The sequence below is a fragment of the Saimiri boliviensis genome, chromosome 2 (genome assembly GCF_048565385.1).
Source record: "Saimiri boliviensis isolate mSaiBol1 chromosome 2, mSaiBol1.pri, whole genome shotgun sequence".
Classification (NCBI taxonomy): domain Eukaryota; kingdom Metazoa; phylum Chordata; class Mammalia; order Primates; family Cebidae; genus Saimiri; species Saimiri boliviensis.
This window is the reverse complement of record NC_133450.1, coordinates 119,636,898-119,643,160: the sequence shown is the minus strand read 5'-3', so window position 1 is coordinate 119,643,160 and position 6,263 is coordinate 119,636,898.

The window sequence follows — 6,263 nt, the reverse complement described above, 5'->3', positions numbered from 1 at the left end:
GTCTTCGGGTATTTTACCCTTCCTAATCCAAAGAAAAGTCTGAGTGAAGAGATGAGAACAAAATGGAAGTTGAATTTGTTGCTTTAACAAATGTTTATTGAACTCCTGCTGTATACTATAGGATGAGCAAAACCAGGCAGAATTTCGGCCCTGGAAGAGGAAAGGGAGGCAGATATTAATCAAGTAATTACATTAATGGGGGCACTTATCAATTGAGAGAAGTGCACTAAGGAAAGGAATATGATTCGATGATAGGGTATAATAAAAGATCCTTGACTAGGGAGGGGAAACGTACCAGTGATTAACTGAGCTGAAGAATTAGTATAAATTGACTCGGTAGAAAGTGTAGGTGGATGGCTGAGTGGTTGATGTTTCTTTCTGCAGGCATTTTCTTTCTGAGTGACCATCATTCAGAAAGAAAATGCCTGCAGAAAGAAACATCAATTTTAGCAAGAAACGGTGTATCAGAGATGAAACTGAACCTGTTCCTTGTCTTTTCTTCTTGCTTCAGACATAATCCCAGCACTTTGAGAGGCCGAGGCGGGCGGATCACAAGGTCAAGAGATCGAGACCATCCTGGCCAACATGGTGAAACCCCGTCTCTACTAAAAATAACAAAAATTAGCTGGGCATGGTGGCGCACGCCTGTAGTCCCAGCTACTCAGGAGGCTGAGGCAGGAGAATTGTTTGAACCCGGGAGGCGGAGGTTGCTGTGAGCCGAGATCGCGCCGCTGCACTCCAGCCTGGCGACAGAGCGAAAGCCTGTCTAAAAAAAAAAAAAAAAAATTGTGTACACTCTCTTTAGCCTCATCCCTTCCCCAGACTGCACACTGTTCTGGGTTTTTAGCCTTCTCAAATTTCCTTTTCGTAAAGACCCATGACAATCTTCAATGTTGTGTCTTCTTCTACGACGTAATCCTTTTTTAAAGCTGAGCTCTTTGGTTTTTGTCTCCTTTCTCTTAAGATGAAATTATTGGTTCTTTGTTTTCTACACACAAGGAGGCAATGAAAATATTGGTTCTTAATGATATTAACATAAAGCTTATTTGCTTCATCTACCTAACAGGTATATACTAATAATAACTAATAGCAATAACAGGATAAATAACTAAAAGCAGAATAACTATAGTGATATGGCTAACATTAGACAGATAAGTTTAACATTGCATGTGCTTTTCTTTGTCTAAAACTGTATCCAACTAGGGATGTACAGTCAAGATACTATGTTTTAAATGAACTGGACATAATTCTTTTTGGTTATATATGGATTTACTGTAGTTTATTTAGCCAGGCCCTTACTAGTGATATGTGGATGATTCCCAGTCTTTTGCTATTACAACAGGTTCCTTGTGCATATATAACATGCTTTTGCCAGTGGGTTTTTAGCATAGGTTTCTATAAATGGAATTGTTAGGTCAAAGGGTAAAATAACATGTTATTTTGTTTAATACTACCAGATTCCCCTTCATAGGGGTTGTGCAATTTTGTATTCACACCAGCAGTGTTTCCTGTTTCTCTGCAGCCTCTCCAAGAGCATGAATTGTCAAACTCCTAGACGTTTGCTAAATGGATAGGTGGGAAATGTTATCTAAGTATTAGTTGTTTTTGGGGGTAGGTTGTTTTTTTTTTTTAAACAGAGTCTCACTCTGTTGCGCAGGCAGGAGTTCAGTGATGCAGTCTTGGATCACTGCAACCTCTGCCTCTGGGTTGAAGCGACTCTCCTGCCTCAGCCTCCCGAGTAGCTGCGACCACAGGCAAGTACCACCACGCCCAGCTAATTTTTATAATTTTAGTAGAGACTGAGTTTCACCAAGTTGGCCAGGCTGGTCTCAAACTCCTGACCTCGAGCAATCCATCTGCCTCAGCCTCCCAAAGTGATGGGATTACAGGCATAAGCCACTGCACCTGGCTTTCAGTATAGTTTTGTATATAGCTTTTTGTGAATGAAGTGGAACATGTTTTCAAATGATACATGCATACAACAAAGTATTATGAAGCTGTTAAGGAATATGGAAGATACATGACTATGAAATGAAGTGAAAAAGGAAGGCACGAAAGAGTGTACATAGTATGCAACCTTTGGTATACGGGGTGTTAGAGATACATATACAAATGGAACTCACTTATATTTTCAAAAATAAGCAATAGAAAGGTAAACCACACTTTAATACAAATGGTAAACAATGGGAGATGATCAAGAACAGATGATGGAGAAAGGAATTGAAACTAGACCTCTCTGAATATATCTTGTTTTATATATAAACTTGGAATCCTATAAATGTGTAACATGTTTAAAATACAAAATAAGGAGGGGCACCATGGCTCATGCCTGTAATCCCAGCACTTTGGGAGGTCGAGGATGGTGGATCACTTGAGGTCAGGAGTTTGAGACCAGCCTGGCCAACATGGTGAAACCCCGTCTCTACTAAAAATACAAAAATTAGCTGGGCATGGTGATGCATGCCTGTATCCCAGATGCTCAGGAGGCTGAGACAGGAGAATCGCTTGAACCCAGGAGGCAGAGGTTGCAGTGAGCTGAGATCATGCCACTGCACTCCAGCCTGGGCGACAGAGAGAGACTCCATCTAAAATAATAATAATAATAAAATGTAAATGCAACTTTTAAAATGGAAAGCAGTGCAATAAATCAATCTTTTCACCAGTTTAAGGGCAATTTGTACTTCTTTTTATTTCAATTGTCTATCTTTCACATACTTTCTTTTAGGATGGTCTTTAAAAAAATTTACTTTTTATATGTTAGTCCCTCATGATATAAGTTGCATTTTTTTTAGACTTTTTGCCTTTGTTTTTAGACTTTGCTTTTTTGTTTGTTTAAATTATGGTTAATCTCTTCCCTTAAAGCTTCTGAATTCTGATCATAGATAGGAGTATTTTCCCCACTCCTGAGTTATAAAGGAATTGACTCTTGTGAATTCTAGCACTTAATTTTCTAGTACTGCTATGTCTTCTTTTTAAATATTAGATTCTGATCCATATTAAACTTGGAACTTTTTTTTATTTTTGAGATTCAGTCACCCAGGCTAGAGTGCAGTGGTGCAACCTCTGCTCACTGCAACCTTCACCTCCTGGGTTCAAATGATTCTCCTGCCTCAGCCTCCTCAGCTGAGACTGCAGGTTCATGCCACCACACTCAGCTAATTTTTGTATTATTAGTAGAGATGGGGTTTCGCCATGCTGGCCAGGCTGGTCTTGAACTCCTGATCTTAGGTGATCTGCCTGCCTCAGGCTCCCAAAGTGCTGGGATTACAGGCGTGAGCCACCACTACCAGTCCTTAAATTTGAAATTCATCCAGTGTAGAAAGAATGGATCCAATTTGGTATGTTTCCTTACACAGCTATCCAGCTCTAGACATTGTAATTTTATTTCCCTTAGTGAACTCCCACACCTACTTCTAAAAGTAGCAAAACACTACTGAAAACCTCATTGAGTTCCTTGACTAGGAAAAGGGAAATCTTTAGTTAAGCATTGGGCTGTGCTTTTAGTTACTGCCACTAGATGGCACACATCCTTTTCTTTCCTTTTTTTGGGGGGGGGCGGGGGCGGGGCGGGGGGGCGGTGCTGGCTGCTGTTCTAAATGCAAAAATCACAGCAACAAAGTAACAAGGCACATGTTACAGAGAAACATGGATCAATCAAGGGAAAACAAAATGTCCAGGAATCAATCCCCCAAAAAACAATTATCTAAGAATTATCCACAAAGAATTCAATATAATCATCTTAAAGAAACTCAGCACTATAAAGGATAACCCAGAAAAACAATTAAATGCAATTAGGAGAACAATGCATGAGCAAAATAAGAATTTAACAGACAGAAGCTCTATAAAGAACCAAACAAATTTTGGAGCTAAAATACACAGATTCACTAAAGAGGATCAACAGCAGTCTTGATCAAGCAGAATACTTAGTGAACCCAAAGACAGGTCATTTGACATTATCAAGTCAGAAACAAAAAAGAAAAAGAATGAAAAAAAGTGAAGAAAGCGTAAACATTAGCTCACCTAGCTCTCATTTCTGTGAAGACAATCCATAAAGTGTCTGCCAAGGATCCTTCCTGAGGGCCTTACCTTTTACCTGCTTGAAATAAGATGATATGTGCAACTTTCGAATTAGGTCAGAGGTTTATTTTCTGTAAAATCAAAATGATTGTTCCTAGAATCACTGCCTCTAGGGCCTGGCACACTCCGCAGACACATTGCTTCATTTATTAATACAACAGAAATGTTTGAGGAAATGTCTATCATATTCTGTCCTAAATACGGACTAAGATGGAAACTAGTACTGTGGTTTCCTAGGTCACTGGGCTATCACCGGAGTAGTAGACACTGTGGGGCTTCACCTAGATCCCCCTCCAGGCTGAGGTGCTCACTCGCCCCACTTGCAAGAGTGTTGGCTCCTCATGGCTCACAGACAAACCACCTCTGAGAACTACTCCATGGAAAGGACCCAAGTGATGCCCTCTCCTGGGCAGTCTACCTTCCATGCCTGGTTAATATGGGCTTTCATAGGCCTAGCCCCCTTATCTCAAGAAAACTGAAGGACCTCCCAGCTCTAGAGCTTCCTGAAGGGGCAGCTGAGACAGGGCAACAGTTTCACGGGCTGCCCAATCCTGTTTCTTTTGCTCCTTTACTTGTGTTCTAAGAGCCTTCCCAAGTAAGCCTCCTATGGGGAAATCTCTGTCTCAGTATCTGTTTTTCAGGCAACCCAACTTAAGATAAAGGGCCAGTGGTTTTCCCTAAACAGTGCTTTAAACTAGACCCTTGCTATTCAAATACGGTGCACAGACCAACAGCATAGGTATTCCCTGGAAACTATACCCATGTGTCTCTTAATGACAGGGATACCTTCTGAAAAATGCATCGGTAGGCAATTTTGTCATTGTGGAAACATCAGAGTGTATTTACATCAACCTAGATGGAGTAGCCTACCACACACATACCTAGCTATGTGGTATAACCTATTGTTCCTTGGCTACAAACCTGTACAGCAGGTTACTGTGCTGAATACTGAAGGCAATTGTAACACAATAGCAAGTAGTTACATATTTAACAGATAGAATTTTTTTTTTTTTTTTTTTTGGAGATAGAGTCTCGCTCTGTCACCAGGCTGGAGTGCAGTGGCACAATCTTGACTCACTGCAACCTCCGCCTTCTGGGTTCAAGAAACTCTCCCTCCTCAACCTCCCAAGTAGCTGGGACTATAGGCGCACACTACCACACCCAGCTAAATTCTGTATTTTTAATAGAGATAGGATTTCACCATGTTGGCTAGTATGATCTCGATCTCTTGACGTTGTGATCCGCTCACCTCAGCCTCCCAAAGTGCTGAGATTAAAGGCATGAGCCACAGCACCCGGCCACAGATTTAAAATTTACCTGCATAGGGCACTTGTGAGTGGAGCTTGCAGGACTGGAAGTTGCTCCGGGTGAGTCAGTGAGTGGTGAGTAAATGTGAAGGTGTAGGACATTACTGTACACTGTTATAGACTTCATATAGCAGTGTATACTTAGGCTACACTAAGTTTACTTAAAAATTTTTTCAGCAATAAATTAACCTTAGCTTACTAAGCTTACTATAACTTTTTTACTGCATCAACTTTTTAGCTTTTTTTAACTTTTGACTTATAGTAACAGGTCAAAACACAAACACATTGTACAGCTGTGCAAAAATATTTTCTTTCTATCCATCTTCAATAAGAGTTTTTTCTCCTTTTTTTTTATATTTTAAACTTTTTTGTTAAAAACTAAGACATGGCTGGGCATGGTGGCTCACAACTATAATCCTAGCACTTTAGGAGGCCAAGGCAGATGGATTGCTGGAGTCCAAGAGTTTGAGACCAGCCTGGACAACATGGTGAAATCCCGCCTCTACAAAAAAAAATATATATATATATATATATATTTATAAATATATATATGTAAAATAAATATATATATATGTAAATTAGCTAGGCATAGTGGCATATGCCTGTAGTCTCAGCTACTTGGGAGGCTGAGATAGAAGCATTTCTTGAACCTGGGAGGCAGAGGTAGCAGCGAGCTGAGATCTCACACTGCACTCCAGCCTGGGCGATAGAGCAAGACCCTGTCTCAAAAACAAACAAAACAAAAACGAAGATACAAACTCACACATTAGCCTCGACCTACGCAGGGTCAGGATCATCAATATCACTGTCTTCCACTGCCGCATTCTGTCCACTGGAAGGTCTTCAGGTGCAGTAACAAACAAGAAGCTGTCATCTCCT